Consider the following 17,622-nt stretch of genomic DNA (forward strand, 5'->3'; position numbering starts at 1 on the left):
AGGCTGTCTTTTTGCATGGAAAAATCAAAGCAGAACTACAGGTAAGCTTTTCATGCAAGGAGACAGGAAGGGAGCTGAACCAAGGTTAAATAATAAAGAAATGCTGCAGGTTGGATTTTCCTCTTACAATTTGTGTAACTGCTTGTGCTGGGAATTGCAGAGGCCGTGGCAGGAAGGAGAGGGTTTCCCATGCTGTGCCTGCCTTGCAGCTAGTGGCTGCCAGGGCTGTTTTAGCAGGTGGAGGTAAGGGTGCAGCTTATGCTCTGCAAAGCTCCAACTGGGCTAAATCCCTACTGCGTCAGAGCCTGCCTGTCTCCAGACAGCATCTGCCTGGCTCAGCTGCCTGCGTGGCAGTGGCCGTGTCACCGGGTCAGGCACGGCCACTGCCAGGGATATGATGGTGTTCAGTGGAGCCTAGTTCACAGTGCAGTGTGCCATGCAGCCTTCCAGGAAGCTATTCAGGGCCTTCAGGAAGCTTCCCCAAATCTTTGAGTCCTCTGCTCTGCTCAGATTCATTCCTCTGTCAAAGATGCCATTGATGTCCCTTTCCCCTCTCTGCAGTTCCCTGTGCCTTTGCTCGGCGCTGTCGATAACTTGAGCTGTGCTTGGTAGATTTCCAGTGCAGCTTGGTTTAAGAGCAAGGTGGGGTAACAGGTGCTGCAAGAGCTACTCTGGCCAGCCCCTGTGAAGGGGGAGCTCCCTGGCAATGGCACCACAGCCACTTTCCGTCCTTTCCTGTGCCAAGGCAGGGGCTGTGCAGAGCTGCTTCGATGCACTTCGCTGAGGAGAAGGCATGAACCTCCTTGTAACTGAGAGGGAGGGCAACTCCTCCAACCCAGGGAACAAGCACAGAGTCTGATACAACAATGCAGGCTTCTTCCAAAGGGATTCACAGTGGAGCACCTGTGAAAGAAAATTGGCTGCTCTTTTCTCTTTCCCTAGCATGCTGTGGTGGAAACCAGGAAAGGTACGGAGGGGAAAGGAAAGGCAGCCATTTTCTGCTGTTTGCCTACAAACTGAGGACAAAGAGGAAAATCTCAGTTTTCAGGTGCTGCCAATTGTTTTTGCAACACAGATCTTTGTACAAGTAACAATCAAAGCCCTTTTAAGGAGCTGTTATCCTTGTGGGTCCAACGTCAAACTAATGTGAACACAGATGCACAATTCACTGGGAATCTTAGAGGTCTTTTACAACCATAATGATTCTCTGAAACTCATGAATATGAGCTCCCCCCCGATAAAATGCTTAGGGTAAGTGGCTGTCAGTTGTTGTCTGTCCCATGGGGAAGCTGTTTGCTGAGCTGGTGTTACCAGGGGATGCTAAGCTGTTAGTGACACACGGCTCTGGCCTGTGTTTCTCCACCAGTCACTGTGGTCACTGATACTTGGTGGGCAGCCAAGCCTGTGCTTAAGCAGCACGTGGTTACTTTTTGGGTTTTGTGTCTCAAGTTTCAACTCCTCACAGACAAGAAGTTTTAAGAAGTCATTCGTGTTTTGGATTTGCTGCTTGCAACAAAGGACTGCTCCAAACAGAGCAGCACTGGTCAGCCCCAAACGTGTCATTCACAGGTCTGGGTTTCTCATTCTTATAAGTAAAAGTTTGCATACCTGGAGAAAAGTCAAGTAACTTTCCAACAGACCCAAAGCATTTTGCAGAGTATGCTGGGGCTGGACACAAACCTTTTCTGCTGTTTTGCATGCAGATGTTTTACATGATGGACCGTGTCCCTCCTTTGGTCAAATGATGCCAGCAGTGGGGGAAGAAGAGTTTGCCTCCCCTTACCAGGAGCCACTGCCTTGCCCTGCAGAAGGGGCTCCCAAACCCATGGTGGCATGCAGAAACAATTGGACATTGGCTTCTGCTTGGTCCTCAGGTGCAATCCTGCTCTGGGGCTGGCACTCACTTTTGCAGAATCCACAACCTTCGCAGGATCCACAACCAGGAAAGAGGATGTGTCCCATATTCCTTCTTTCCTCCTCTGTTTTAAGCCTGGGCTTTTCAGCCATGGTCTCTCTAGAGATTTTCTTTAGTCTGAGGCCCTTCCACTTGATGGGGAAGAACAGGAGATGGCATTCGCCTCCTCTCCTGGCCAGAGGCAGCTCAGGCAGCCCATGCTGCCATGCCAGTGAACTGGGTTGGAGGGCAGAACTAAAGAGCAAAAGAGGAGCCAGAGCTCAGCAGGCATCTGGCTCTTTCCCAGCACATTACCATGGTATGCAGTGGTGCAGCTGCCTCGCCTGCTTTTTGTAAAGTACAAAACTGGTAGCTGCTTATTTATCTCATGAGCTGAGGGAAGTGCCAAGAGAGCAATCTTTTCCCCTGCAGGCTGCATGTGTGGGCTTTCGCTTTTAACAGGGAGAGAAGAAAGATTTAAAGATATTTGATCAGCAATCTAGCTCTGAGTTGTTTGAATATTTATTTAGTTGTACATGCAGTCAGTTATTGAAAGTCTTATCGTGGAAGCAAATCAGACAGGAGGCTCATGATTCAAACCCAGGAGGCACCCAGGGTTTGACATGGAGAACGTCACAAGGAGACTGTGCCACACAATGAGCAGAGAAACCTGCTCATTGCTCACCTCCATCAGGCTTTCCATGGAGCAAAGGGCAGCTCATGGTGCAGAGCCACCGTGTCCTCCGGACCCTTTCTGCGTGGAGCCCTCCAGCCTGCGGGCACTGAGAGCGGAGCGGCCCTGTGCTGCCAGAGCCCCTGTTTGCCGTGGGAAGCTGCTCCACACGGGACAAGAGAAATGTTGCATGTGTTTCTGAAATGCTGTAACTGCCCAAAGTAGGAGCTGCTTTACAGAAGCCCTGTAGATGGGCAGCTGTGTGAGCCAGCAGAGATGGGGTTCTGTTGTGGGATTCCCTGATGCCTGCTGCAAACTGGCTTCCTTTCTCAGCCTTTTCTGCCATGAGGGTGATGGCAAGATTTTTATTTACTGTTTCTATCTTCACAAGACTTCTGCAGGCTTCAAGGCTTCTAATTTTCTTTTTCTTTCCTCATTATGTTAAAATACGGTGGGCAGATTCAAAACCTGTTTAAGCATGTTAAACAGGAGAGAAGGACTGCTTTCCTCAGATGACCTGGCTAAAATCGTAGTTCTGAGTCTTGCAGCACAAACTGGATAAGAAACCAAGAATGAGCAGAGCTCTTGGAGAAGACAAGAATTTGGCTGGAAGCCATGCATGGGGAGAGCCCCAACACCAGTGTGAATTCATTTTTGGGTACACTACAGTGCTGTTTACCTGACACAGAGCAGGACTGGATGCCTGTCTGCAGGTGGGCAGGATGGTGCTGTATTTATCCAGGGTGAGGGTAATGTGCTGCTTCAGCAATGGCTCCAAAAAAGCAGTGGGGAGTGAATTACATGGCTGGTTAATAATTTTCTTCTCAACCAGATTCTGCCTCTCATGTTTTACTGTCTTTTTTTTTGGGGTTGTTAAGACTACACAGCATTCCTCTTCAGCAGAGCAGTTAGGATGGTTAATTTGCTCTGGAAATTAAATGTCAGAAGAGGAACCCACAGAAGAGGAATTCTTTTGCTGGCTATTAGAATGGCAGCTGGCTGCAAAGTGCCATGAAAAAGGTGCTACTGGCTCTTGATGTATTTAGTGTTTTATTAAAGCTCCACCTTCCTAGAGTAATATGAAGTACATCAAAATGTCAGGTTTCATTAAGCAGTTAGTGGTTTGGGAGGAAAACTGAAACACAACCCTAAAGGCTCCCAGTCTGAAGGAGAAGCAAGTGCATTGTATGTAAATTCTTGCTTTTTAAGCATTGAGTTCTGACCTTTACATTCTTGAGAGCTGGCAGCTCTGTGCAAAGTGGTGTGCTGCTCCTGCTTTTTATCTTTTGTTTGGCAGCTTTGGTTACTTCCTGGTTAAGCCACGCTGTAGCTTAATGGCTTAGGGGCTTTGATGTGCTTCCCAAAGCCTGATGCCACTGCCTTGGGTGCCTCTCCACTCTCTACCCCTTGGTTCTCCCTGCATCAATTCCTCACCCTTTGCCTCCTATAGCAAATAGTACAATGGCCTAAACGTACAAACCCTTTAAGCAAGGTAGCCCCCTTTTCTTACTAATTTAGGAAGAACTTTCATTGCCAAAGCTCTGTCAGTGAAGAGCTGGGGCTAGCCTGGGCAAACCCAGCCCCTCCATTCCAGGTGTGATTGCTGCTGGAGGCACTGCCTGGGCTCCTGCCAAGGTCCAGAAAAGTGTCAGCTGCTGTCTGCTTGGATGGAAACAGGGAAGATCTGTGAGCCTGCAATATAGCACCTAAACTTGCAAGGCAAGAGTTACAGGAGTGCTCACAAGGCTGTCATCTGCACTGCTGAGTACTGGCAGCCACATCCACGGGTGATGGTTTACCCTGCAATGCTGCAGGGAGGGAGGGGAAGACAGCTAGGGAAGGGGCTGCAAAGGAAAAGCAAGGAGAGAAAGGCCTGGAAGCAAGATAAGACAGAAGAGAGAAAGATAGATCAGAAAACAATAAAGTAAAATGGATTAGAAAATAAAAAGAACTAGAATTTGAGATGGGGTCAGGCTGGTCTAGGATGACTCTTGTCCTTCTGGACATTTCTTTTGATGGAGTACATGCCAGTGTCTGGCCAGCCTTGGGCCAGGAGCTGCTGCTTTGCTGGTGAGGTGAAGACAGAGGGGCGTAGTTTGGGATGGGTCTGGAGTGGACAAGGATTTACTGATGGGCACAGCCCAGCCCCTGGGGATGAAAGGTGCAGGAGAGGGGAGAAAGCACTGCCCACCCCTTGGAGAGGCCGAAATTGCCTTCATGCCACCATCTGTGGAATGAAGTGCCAATGAGTTCTCTGGCCAAGCAAATTATCTGCTGCAAGAACTTGGCTCACAGAAGATGTTGCAGGGGTGAGCTGTCTCCAGAGTTTACAACAGAATAGCAGGATAATGTGGTAGAAATTTCTTAAAGGTTTTGGTTTTTGTAGCCTTTCACGCTGCAAAGTCATCTATTTCACCTCTCAGCATAGGGCTATTCTAGTCTTGTACTGCCAACAGAGAAAATTGGGCTTTAGATTACATCTGCACCTGGAAAAGGGGGGAGATGCCCAAGAATAATGAATGTGAAATTAGCTGCATCTTGGAGAAAGAATCTGGGTCTACGTTAGTGTGTGATAAGCCATCCCCACCCACTTTAAAACTACCAATTGTGTTTGTAGTTTGCTTTTGAGGTATTTTTTAAATGTGAAGACATGGTTGCTGGTGGTGTGGCAGAATGTACGGAATCAAAATGCAATTTTTAACATCTAAGCCTGACTTAGCCTCATTCTTAGAGTCTGATCACTAATGAAGGGCAAGCTGGTGCATGGCTAAATACCCAACAACCCTTCAGCACCCCTGAGTGTCTACAGCCTGTTTTGCACAGCTGCTTGTCCAGGTTTTGAGTGGGGAGGTAAGAAGCAAAATAACTTCTTGAGGCCATGGAGCAACTGACCTTCAACAAGGCAAAGCTAGATGTGGGTTATCATGCCCTAGCAGTCCTCTACCTGATTGCAATCTTCTTGAAGTTATGAGGAGTATTGAGTGCGTAAAACCAAGGATCTGGCTCCAAAAAGTGTCATCTTTCATGGCACATCTTCCAAAGATGTGCTGGAGAGCAGAGCACTGCTGCAAACAGCAGCTCCTTGGGAACAGTCCCCACATGCTGCCTCTGGGTAGTGGTGACACCTCATGAGACTGAACATGGGGAGGGTCAGGGTCTCTGCTGCGGCCATACAGCTGTGAGGCTTTTTAAATTTTGTATTCATGGCTGGAACCCTACAAGTTGTACCATTGCTACACAAGTACATCAGCAGCAGTGAGCAAAAGCAGATGAAGATTGACCATGATGAGACTGTCCCAGTGGGGAAGGAGAGCCAGACCTAACCCAAGGACCCTGCAATGCCTCCTGCTCCTGGCTGAGCTTGTTTGCCCCCAGCCTGGTAACTTGATATTGAGGGATGAAGTGCAGTTGGCTCCTGAGAAAGGAGGGGTGGGACAGGGATGCTCCAGCACCTAGGGGTGTAGGGACAGTGCTGCCATGCAGTGACACAGGCATGTGATGCTACTAGCAACTCCACGATATTGCTGGCTTGGGGGCCACTGTGGGTCAGGTCTTCACATGGCCTTGACTGGGACCCCAAAACCCAAATCTTTCTTTTCTTCTTAGCTATTAGCTATTATTAACTGATGGGTTTAGCAGAAGCTTAGCATCTTTAGCCATAAGGAGGTACTTGGCAAGCTCTTTGCATCCCCTATGGCAAGTGCCCTCTGTCCTTGCCCTCACTGGGATAAACACTTTCAAATTAGAGGGACTGACAATTCCCTCCCTGTTCCTGTAAGCAATTTCCACCCCATGGATGAGTGTGTTGCCTTACAGGATTTGGGTGTGCTGGCAAAAGTGGGATGGAAATCTCAGCCCTTTCTTCCTCTCCCAGCCTTGCCATTTCTCTGATTAACAAGGCAAGCCCCCTCCTCTGACATCCTGGTGTGAGTCAGCAGAGCCCACACAGCCTTCACAAACCAGGTTTTAACTTAATTCCTGCCTTGCTGAGGGGGAATAAGCACAGAGCTCTACTGTCAGTGCTCTCTGACCTGGGGATCCTGCCAATCTCTTGCAGTCCTTTTCCTCAGCTTCCCTTTTTGGAATCCTGGGTCTGGGTTGAAGTCCTCGGTGCTGCTGTGCCAATCCCTGCTGCAGGTCTGGCCTCGTGGGAACCCCAGAAGCAGGGGGTGCCAGTGTGAGCTGGAGCAGCTGTAAGCATGATGCATAAGCAAGGTCACAGTGTAATTTGGTTTCCTGAGCCTGCACTGTGTTTTAGGGCAAGGCCTATGAACACATCCCTGGGCTTCAGGTGCTGTATAATGCACCTGAGCTGCACAGCATTCAGTAGATGTTTGCTCCATCTGGTTTTCCCTTGATGAAACAAAAGGACTGTTTGTGGTGATTAGGGCTGAGTCATAACCAGCCTGGCCTATTTGTAAATTGTCATGTCTCTAACCAGAAGCCTGTGCCAAGGGAAGCAGATGCTCATGGCTGCTGTGCTGAGAAGGTGACTGGAGCTCCAGGACACCTGGTAGGGCAGCAATAAACCATCTTTTATTAGCTGCTGTGAAAACAGGTTCTCCCATCTGAATCCTGGCCAGATTACAAGCAGCATGATTAATTAGTAGCAGTTAATGTGCTCATCATAACTACTTCAAGGGAAATTACTAGGAATCACAAAGGCATTCTTCATTTAGATATTATTCATGTATTTTAACTTGCCGAAAGTGGGCAGGTGGGAAGGAATGCAGGGAGTAAACATGATTAGCTGTAATTGGCAAGGCTCCATGGCTTCATGCAGGGGATGCCCTGGATGCCAGGGCATGTCCTGTGCTGTCAGCATGAAGGAAGTGGTAATTTTAAATATTACAGCCATCAGGCTGGGCACGTGTGACACGGGGGCTGAGAGCTGGAGCTGCCTGGGCAGTTGCATGGTGCCACAGGGCCAGCTCACACCACCCTCCTCTAAGCACTTTGGGGTGAGAGATCCCCTTTAATGAGGGAAATAAGGTTCCCCATCTTGGTCTGCATGCATGCTCAGGCCTCTCTGGGCTGAACTCATTTTGGACAAATGTCAAGGCCCCATCTGACTTTATCTTTGTTTCCAAACATTCAGACTTTCCTCCCCAGTGTTAGCCCCTCCAAGTCACACTAACACAACAAAAATCAGTTCTGTATCTCTCAGAGGGCAGCTCACCCGTGGCAGCACCACTCTACAGATGCTTTGCAGAACTTCTGAGCATGCCAAAGTGGCTCTTTTAATATTTACACTGGCAATGCCCTACACCAGCAAAGGCACAAGCCTTAAAAAAGCATTTTAGCAGTGGCTCAGTGGTGAGTGGCCACTGGTGGGGATGAAGGGCAGGTCCTGCAAGCTCAGAGGAATGTCCCTTGTTCACCAGGTCTTTACTTACCCAGCAAATGGGAATCTAAATACAGCACCTTGCATTCCTCTTGCACCCAGCTCCACCCTGCCACGTGCCTGAGGCTCAAGCGAAACACTGCAGAAGCTGAGGCCATAATGGACCTCAGATGGGTTTGAGGCTGAAGCCACAGAAATGGTGCTTTTTGAAAGTCTTCCTGAGAGAAGAAAACCAAATAAATACTAATTTTGTTTTTGCTGCAGTCGTTTCCCTGATGAATAAAAGCAGTGCTTGTGTCTCTGAGCAGAGCAGCCGACATGTCAAGGACTGGCACAGTCAGTACCTGGGGGGCTAAACCTGCTTCAAAACCACTCTGAAGAACATAGAATTGGGTACAGATGTGGGTTATCCTTCTGTGGGCTGCACGGGGGGAGCTGCCAAGCTGGAGGCATCCACAGAGGCACAGGAATGACATCTGGAACCCTGGGATATGAAAATAGGCTGGGAATGTGGGGTTGTTTTCTCAGGTGTCTCCTGCTAAGCTTGCTACTCTGAAAGACGCGTTGATGATCAGCCCCAGCTACAAGTGGGGTCTGATCCAGCCCAGCAGGTGGTTTTCCCCAGTTCCATGACACCTCATCCATGGTGGATTTTGGTCTGGCAAGGCAGGCAGCATCTACTGGAGAAGGGCACTTCAGGCCCCACAGGGTCATTTTCACAGAATCACAGAATAATGAGGTTGGAAGAGACCTCCAGGATCATCGAGTCCAACCTATGTCCTAACACCTCAACTCAGAATCTAGACTATAGCACCAAATGCCAAAGTGCCATGTCCAGCCGTTTTTTAAACACATCCAGAGATGGTGGTTTTACCCCCCCTCTGGGAAGAGCATTCCAGTACTTTGTTATTCTTTCAGTGAAAATTTTTTTCCTAATATCCAACCTATACCTTCCCTGACATAGCTTGAGACTGTGTCCTCTGGTTCTGTCAGTTGCTGGCCGGTGGAAGAGACCGACCCCACCTGTCTACAACCTCCCTCCAAGAAGTTGTAGAGAGCAATAAGGTCTCTTGACATTGAAAGTATCTTTTTAACCTTGTTTGGTGGGACAGACAGAGCTTGTGCTTTGTCCTTCTGCAGCTCCCCAAGCAAATGGAGGTAGCTGAAGCTTCTTGATGTCTGGGATATGGAAGGGAGGCACCTCTGGACTTTTGCTCCTGTACAGCACAACCCTGCCTATGCTGGGGTAATGTTCTTTGCTTGCAGTGTGTCTCCAGCTGCTGGAATGAGGAAAGGGAGTGCCAAGGAGGACAGTGGAAATAGGTTACTTATTTTGCCTGATTTGCTTTCCTGTACCTAAGTTCTTTCAGGAAGCTGGAGAACAGCAGCCATGCTATTAGTTGCCCATACCCCTTCCCAGTTTCTGATAGCCACTGAAATAGAAATACACAGCTAATGCAGGAGGAAACAGCATGAGCCTTTGTCTCTTGCCTCCTGAGTGAGGGCTGGATAATCCTCCAGATCTCTGCTGATGCCATGAAGTCTGGTAGTTGAAAAATGGCAGGAAGGGGAAATAGGAGGCTCAAACCTGCCCCTAGAAATGGAGAGACCTTCCCAGGATGGGAGGAGGGCTGAGAGACCTCAGGGTGCTGAGGAGTTGCTGTGGGACAGTCAGCCCTTGGTCACCCCAAACACTTCAGTGTTCCACAAGCCTCTCCCAAGCTGCTGCTGTGGACATGAAGGAGCTCCTCCTCTGGCTGTGTCATTGGCATAGTGGTTTCTTCCAAGGGCATTAATGTCACCCTTTGCCATGCTGAGTCTGTCACTGTCCCTTGTGGGTTCCTTGGCACAAATATCTGTCCCCATCACTCCCGGTGTTTCCCCTAAAAACATGAATGGGTCCTGCACTTCCCAAACACACTTTAACCTCTTCTTCCCTGCTCTGTGCTACCTTCTCCAGCTGCTTCACCAGTCATACTCAACCTCCCGTTGAGTACTAGTACTGCTAGTCATGCCTTGTGCTCCTCAGTGTCACCTTTCCTCACTGTAGCATCTCTGATTTCCCCCACCAAGTGCCTGTGGTTGAAAGGAGAGCGGCAGTGTCAGCACAACTCCTGACAGGTTATTTCTGTGTTAAATAAGCAGTCTCTCATCTGCCTTAATGCCAGTCTGCTCTCACAGCAAGAGAAAGGTTTGTGAGCTTCAGACATCTCACTGTCCAGAGGAAACATCTGCACACTGATATCTGCTGTTATAGAGGTGATCCTCTTCCGTTTTAAGTGCATGATTCTTCAAATTAATGTAAAAGAACTGCAGGAATAGCTGAGCTCCTTGCTCCAGGTTCTATCTTTTATGAGATAGCTAAATACTGGTTTGATAAAAGGACATATATGTAAACAAACATTCCAAAATTTCTTTCTTCATAGATTTTTCTCTCTATATTTCCCTTATTCTTTAGCTACAGTTGAGCACATCAATTGATTTGGCTATAACTGAAATATTTGGAGTGGTGGTTGTTTAACATATTGTTAGATCACTAATTTAAAAGCAGGTTAAGACAATGAAATTGTACTTGATGCTACTTTCTTACTTCTGCAAAAGCAGATCCTTAAAAAAGAAACCAAATTAAAAAAGTGGTGAGTGTACAGGAAATGAATGGACATTTCAGCGGCCAAAAGTTATCTGTAATTATAAAAAATTATCTGAAATAAATCTATTTACATTTCAAGGTTAAACACTTCAAGGAGGACAACTCTGTTGGGAATGGTTCTGTCATCTGGAATATGATTAGATACTGTGATTACTATAATTTAAAAATGCGGTTTAAAGGATGAAAAGGGGTGAAACCTCTGTGAGTCTTTCTCCTTCCCACCATGTGTCACTACCCCAGCATTTGCTTCTGAGAGGATCTGAAGAGTACATTTTTATACAGTAATAATAATTCTATAAAATAATCAGTGTGGATGCAGATTTTAAGCTCTTCAGCCTCAATGCTTTGTATTTTAGCTGTGGAAACTACTGAAATCACACAGGCAAAATCTTCCCTGAGGAGCCAGCTTGGTTCAGCTCCCACCTGCTAGCAAGGCTGAGGATTCTTTGTAAAACCAAACCTCAGCCATGTGGGGACATCCCTGTGTGTAGGATCACATGTGTTGACAGGGGACAGTGGGAAGGGCAGTGCCATGGGTGCCTTGTGTGTGCTGGGGGTTGGTCACCCAGGTTTGCAGCTGGACAGCGATGCTCTGGAAATCACAGCAGATCTGAGCACCTGGGTTTGGCAGAGGTGAGGTGGCGAGAGGTTGTGATTTCTTAAATTTATTTTTGAAGCCTGTGACATGGAGAGAACAAGTGGTGAGATGGGATCCCACTTTGCAGCTACACCCCAGTGCCCTGCCACAGCACCTCTGCTCCATGCTCCAGGACCATCAGTCAGGTCACTCCCAAGGCATCGTTGTACGAGGGAGAGGTGGGTTTCATCCCCAGGCTTAGCTCTATGCTTATTTAGCTCACTAAAGAAGCCAGTAGTTTTTTTATCTTTTAAAATTTGTCATTTGCTCAGACACTTTCCAGTAGTTATCCAAGAGGAATTCAAACCTGCTGCCAAATTGCTTATCTCAGCTGTTTTTTATGACGTGTATGAATGTGGAGAAAGCACACACCAAAAGCCACTGGAACAAACAATGGTGGAGGCAGGTATGAAAAACACTTGTTTAAAATGCAAGTGCACAATGTTTTGCAAAAGCTTCAATTAGGTTAATTGTTCCTGTTGAATTAATGCAATCCTACATTTAGATAAGGTCCTGAGGTATGACTCTTAAACTAGTTTTCTTAGGAGAGTATCAAAGTCTAGCTGACCTTATTTCTGGCTTTCTAATTCTAGTGCTGAAAGGGATGATCATCTCAGCTGGTTTGATGGAACCACCACAGTGTAAAACAAGTAAAGGCACTGTCAGCTTGTTCCCCAGCACATGTTAAACCAGCGTGCCTTGCCTAGTTATAGCACGTTTTAGTGCTCAGACACACGATCAGTTTAGGGGAACACACCAGCCAAACATCTTCACGTTGCCTTTAATCAGTAGTAAAGGAAAGCTTTTTCTGGTGTGCAGTTTGAAGGTTAAGGTTGTCCTGTGTGCCATATACAAGGCAGCTCTGCAAGGGCAGAGTGCATTACAGGCCCTATGCAGGCAACAGCATCTTAAAATCCATTCTTGGGTTGTGAAGCACACAGAGCTATGTTCCTTTGAGGTATCTCTCAACTGAAACAAAACTAGTGGATTTAGTTCAAATGGCATTTGTGTATGTGCTATTAGCTAAATCCAGACTCAAGATCCCCAAGGAAAACCTGGAATAATCCAGTTGAAGGGTGTATTTGAAGTGGAGCCTCCTGTTGGTGTGTGGCCTTGCCTGTGCTCTCACAGGAAGGAATGCCTCCAGCGGGATGAACCAGCTGTGGCAGGTGTCACCCTGGTTCACACGGCCTGACCCCAGCTGAAGATCAGGCTCTACGTGACTTAGGAACACACCACAGTTTTTTCCACAGCACAGCAGCAATTGCTGTGTGCTGTACTTTGAAGAGTGAGTTGGAAGGATTGCTGTCAACAAGCAGCATTGCGTAGGGAGCATTCCCCCGCTGTGATGTGGAAGGATTTATGTATGTAACTCCTGACGCAGCTGCATCATAGACACAATAAACTGCTTTTGCATCAGTCCCTAATACTTCATCCATCTGCCTTCCCTGGAAAGCAATGCTCAGCTCTGTGGAGAGCCACTGCAACCTGTGGGGTGAGCAGGGTCAGTCTGGAGCTGTGCCCCCCAAGCACTGGCCGTGGACGTGGTGGAGAGTGAATGCTGAACCCTTTCTTGAATGCCTCCCTCCACAGCCACGGCTGCCCTGAGAGCCAGTTTGGTCCTTTTAAGAAAACTGCTGCACTCCTCAGTGGGAATTTCTGAGAAAAAAAATTCTTTTTTTTTGCCTAATCCTTCAGTCAAGGCCTCAGCAGTTACCAGGGGTGTCCTTGATCCCTGCCCAGCCACCGAGTGCTTTCATCCTTTAATTCAGGTTAATGCTCCAAAGAAGTACTGTACTTATCCCCATTACACAACCACAGTCTGGAGGCATTTCAGGGCTGGCATACCTTATTTTAGCATCAACTCCTCTTAAAACTATTAAGTTCCTGATGCTGTTTGCATCATGTTGATTTATTTTATGAATCAAAGGAAGATAATTTCTCAAGGCTGTAAGGTGTAAAAACCTGTGTCATTAGACTGTGGCTGTAGCTTATTCTCTTTAATTTTTTTGCTTTCCTTGCTAAGAGGTGACTTTTTTTTTAAATAACTAGCAGTTTATGGAGAAATTTTAAAAAGTATGCTATGCATGTGAGTACTCATTGTCTGAACTCCCCAAACTTCTAAAAAAGTGCAGCCTGCCTCCTTCATCTCATCTTCCTCTGCCTTCTGGCTGCTGACAAGCCTTCCTCAAGCACAGTGCACTTACAGCGTCACAGATGCCTTCTTCTTTCATGGTAGAGCCCCAAATCCCTACTAGCAGTGTGGGATTGAGGAGAGGAGGAGGTGTGGAAGGGCCTTCATCTCACAGGAAGCATCCTCCATCTCCTCCCCCTTTCAAACTCATTGTTACTCTTTTTGGCAGCAACCACTGAGGAGCTCCTGCTAGGAGCCCCTTCCTTTGTATTTAAGGTGCATGGAAAAAAATGGAGCCCCTTGGCTGGCAGGGTGGGTTGGTGCCATAAATTCAAACTTCCTAGAGTATAATTAGCAGAGTGAGGGGAGCTCCTCAGGTGTGCCTTTCCAGGGAGCAGGCTCACTCACACCTACCTGGATGGCAGCAACTTATGTGATGATGTTTGTACACAAATATGTTAATGGTCTATAGTTTACACACAAGAGCTGAATCACAATATGCTACGGTGGAAAGATTTTCCTGAAAACATCTTTGCATTTCAAAAAGAATTTGGCTCTGTATTTTGAAAAACACAACAGCTGTGGCTGTCCCAATTGTGGCCATACTCTCAGACCTTTCTTTCAATCTGCAAACCCACACTTTATTTTTTCCCCAGCAGTACAGTTATCAGCACAGAAAAATTTAAGGCTGCTGACAACAGAATTGCTTTTCTTAGCTACCCTTCTTAGACCTATTTGATGTGGCCTGTGACCTCCTGGGGCCCCAAGGCCCAAGGACCCACAGCTCCAGACTGCACGCCCCAGAGAATTGCTCAGTCTCCTTCAAAATTTAGAAGGATGGCTGTTGAACACAACAGTTGAATTGGCTATATTTATTGAGAAACTAAATTTACTTCCTCAAAGTTTGCTTTGCAAGCATGCCCTAAGCTTTTCCCAGGCCATTTGGACAGAGATAAGGATTTTTCTGGAGGAAGAATAAGCATAGTTTTAAGTCCATAAAGAAAACAACAGCCAACAGGAGCAAAAAAAAAATTGCGGGAAGCAATGTTTTATTTTAAAATGTTTGAAGCATGTATGTGTTCACTTAAAGCAAGACTGTCAAAAATATCATCAAGTGCCTAAAGCCCACTGTGATGTTAGCTTATTGCAGCTCTCCCCTGTTCTCCCAGGTATTTCTCTTCTTGGCTAGGACACAGCCCAACCCATCAGTCAGCAGGGAGAGAAGGGTGTTCCTTCCCTTCCTCCTGGGACACACGGGGCAGCTGGCATGGAACACGTGGTGCCACTTTCTTTGATGCATCCTGTAGCCAGTTCCCCTGCAGACAGGAGGGGCATTTCTTATAGCAACCTGCACCTGGGCTCAGCCTGAGCTTCCTGTAGGGGTACTCCTGTCTCAAGGCAGAAGGTGACGCCTTGCAGCCCTATGTTACTGTAATTCATTTGAGCATGGCTGTAGAAAAAGGAGAATATTTAATTCCAGACAAGTTAATGAACTATCATATTCAGCCCTTAGTCCTTTAAAAAGCAGGACAGGAAATATGAGTAACCTGCAACATCTGACAGAAAAGGAAAGTAGCTGCTTCATTCTTTTATGGCCTGTTACCCTCTTGAACAATGATGTGAGAATGTGTATAAACCTGATGGCTCTCTGCCACGAGGTGCCCATTAGGCTGCTTGTTTTTCCCCTACTTACTTAAAGGTGTCATTTGCCTTATGATGGATCCTGAAAACACCCAAGGTAACCACATGTCCAGCACTGGCTGAGAATCCGGAGTAGAGAACTGTTATTGTAAAGTCTGCCAACTGATTTGACATCTGGAAATTATCCAGTTTACAAACATATACTTTATAAAGAATAGTGTTCTCCAGGTTTGAGGAACGATTTGCAACATACCACAGAGATAAAACTCTTGCAAAACTAGAAGGATTAAAGATTTTGGCTTACCCTAGCAACCCTGGTGTGGAGCACCTGGCTGGATACTCCAGTGCTAAGACTGCTGACAGCTGTGTCACCACATCCTCTTGTGCTCAGGAGATGTGTGGTACTCACATTCAGTGAGCAGAACAGATAGACCCCAATATCCTCTTGACTTGAATTACTTTAGCCATTCAAATCCAGAATGTCATCTTTGCAATGACTCAGGACAGATTGCTTTGTTGCTGCTCAGGGCATGGGCAGACTCTTTTATACCACTCTCCTTTTTCATAGTTTGTTTCTAGCCTTCCTCACTAGAATGGAAATAAATATAAATCTAGCATGGAGGATGGGGAAGGGGAAAGGGAAAAGGAAAGGCAAAGATACTTCTATGTGTGTGAAGAAGCAACTAAAAGACTGTTTTAAACTGCCTCCAGGTCTCAATCTTAGCCAAAACAATTTCTCAGTATACTTTGGGGAAGACATGAGAAATGAGAGTCATCATTCATAGAAATGCTAGGCTCCTCCACCACTGTGGAGGAGCCTAGCATTTTGTGCCACTTCAGCCACTGAGGAGCACATATTGATGGAATGGTGCTTTGCTGTGCTGTAGACTCAGAGCAGATGGATTTCCCAAAATATAGACACACATAAATCAAAAGGAAAAATGACATCGTATGTTAATGAGAAACTAATTACACTGCAAATAGTGTTTTGAAGCCATGTATCTGCCACTTGTAAACAAGACATCTCACTGACCCAAAGCACTTAAGACAATGCAGCAACAGCTTTTATTTCTGAAGAGGTGGAACCAGAGCTGTGCCAGCACTGATATAAAATCTGTAATCTAAAAATTAAACCAGATATTGCAGTGCATGTTCAGATTCAGGAAAGGTTTATATTCCTTTATGGCTAGCAAGACTAATAATAACTCTTACTATGACAAAGTTTTTATTTTTAAAAATAAATTAAATAAAAAACCCCACACACCTCCTACTTCAACATGCAGATTAATCTCTTCCTTCAAGTGCCAGTAAACCAGACTGAATGAGACTGTAGTACATGAAGCATTATTTTGGACAAGTGGTCCCCAGATATAATCCCTTCCTAAACGCATCTGCACGTGTAAGATTGTACTCTGATTACACTGATGAGAATGGTCTTCCCAGGAAGGGCCAGGCAGCTATCACAGGCTGCTGGAGTAATTTATACACTTTTTCTTATCAGCATCCTGAGCAGCCCGCTCTGCCTAGATAAGGAGTTTGATGCTAAATTCAGCCTTCCTGTCTCTGCTAACTGCTTCCCCCTTCCTGTGAATGCTGTTTACATCAGGGCAGTCAGGACACAGAATTCCAAGCACACTCAGACTGCTGACTATCCCAAAGCTCCTAGCTGGAAGATGTGTGCTCACTGTCAAATCTACTGCAATGTCTTAGAGAGGCAATATGGCTTGCCTTCAAAGAGAGATTGAAAAATTCTATGGGTACATCATAAACATCAGATCACCATTCAATAGTGAACATTTTTTCCTCTTTGCAGGCAATCACATTTTCTAGGCAGAGGAATTTAAGGTACTAAGGAGCTAGAATGTTATGTGCTGGTTTGACTGCTGTGAAAATGCCTTTCCTCCTCTCTGCCTCCCAGTCCTTTAGCAAAAAGTTCTGAAGCTGCAAGGGTTTTAGTTTCACCCAACTCTCTTTAAAAACTTCAATATCTTTTGCTTATATTTGAATAACAGTTTTTAACCACTGTCTAAGAGGGTTTTACAAACCCTGAATATCTTAGCTCTGATATCTAAATATAATATCTATGTTAGCTATTATCTGTAAAACCTAACAACAGGAAACAGGTTTCAAAATACTACAGGAAACCCTGAAAAAGGGAATTAGCGGGGAGGTGGGGGTGGTGGATTCACCTCCATCTTCTGGGCCAGCCTGTGGAACTGCAATCATAAAAGATTCCTAGAAAGGACATCTCCCATGTGAAGTTTTGTCCTTGCTTTTGGCAAATGGACATTTGAACCTCTCCCTGCAGCATGGTATTTTTTATTTCTTTCACTTACGTGTGTCTAGAAGCAAACAAAAACAAACTGCTTATTGCTTATCCGAAAAAATGTTTTATCAAAATATATATGAAACCTCTGACAGTGTGCTACTCAGCCTTGCTTGTTCCTTTCTGCTCTATTAAACTTTTAATTCAATTGTTTCTCCTCTTAGAAGAAATTAAGTAAATAAAGAATGAAGTGTCACAGAGGCCACTCACCTATGGTGTAACTAGGCTAAATTTAGATCATACTCCCTATTTTAAGAGTAAAATATGTAAACTTTAGTTTTATGGTTTAGTTATGTTTGTATTCTAGTTAAAAGCACCGTGTC

This window comes from Onychostruthus taczanowskii, unplaced genomic scaffold, assembly GCF_017590055.1.
Source record: "Onychostruthus taczanowskii isolate IOZ18803 unplaced genomic scaffold, ASM1759005v1 scaffold4, whole genome shotgun sequence".
Lineage (NCBI taxonomy): Eukaryota > Metazoa > Chordata > Aves > Passeriformes > Passeridae > Onychostruthus > Onychostruthus taczanowskii.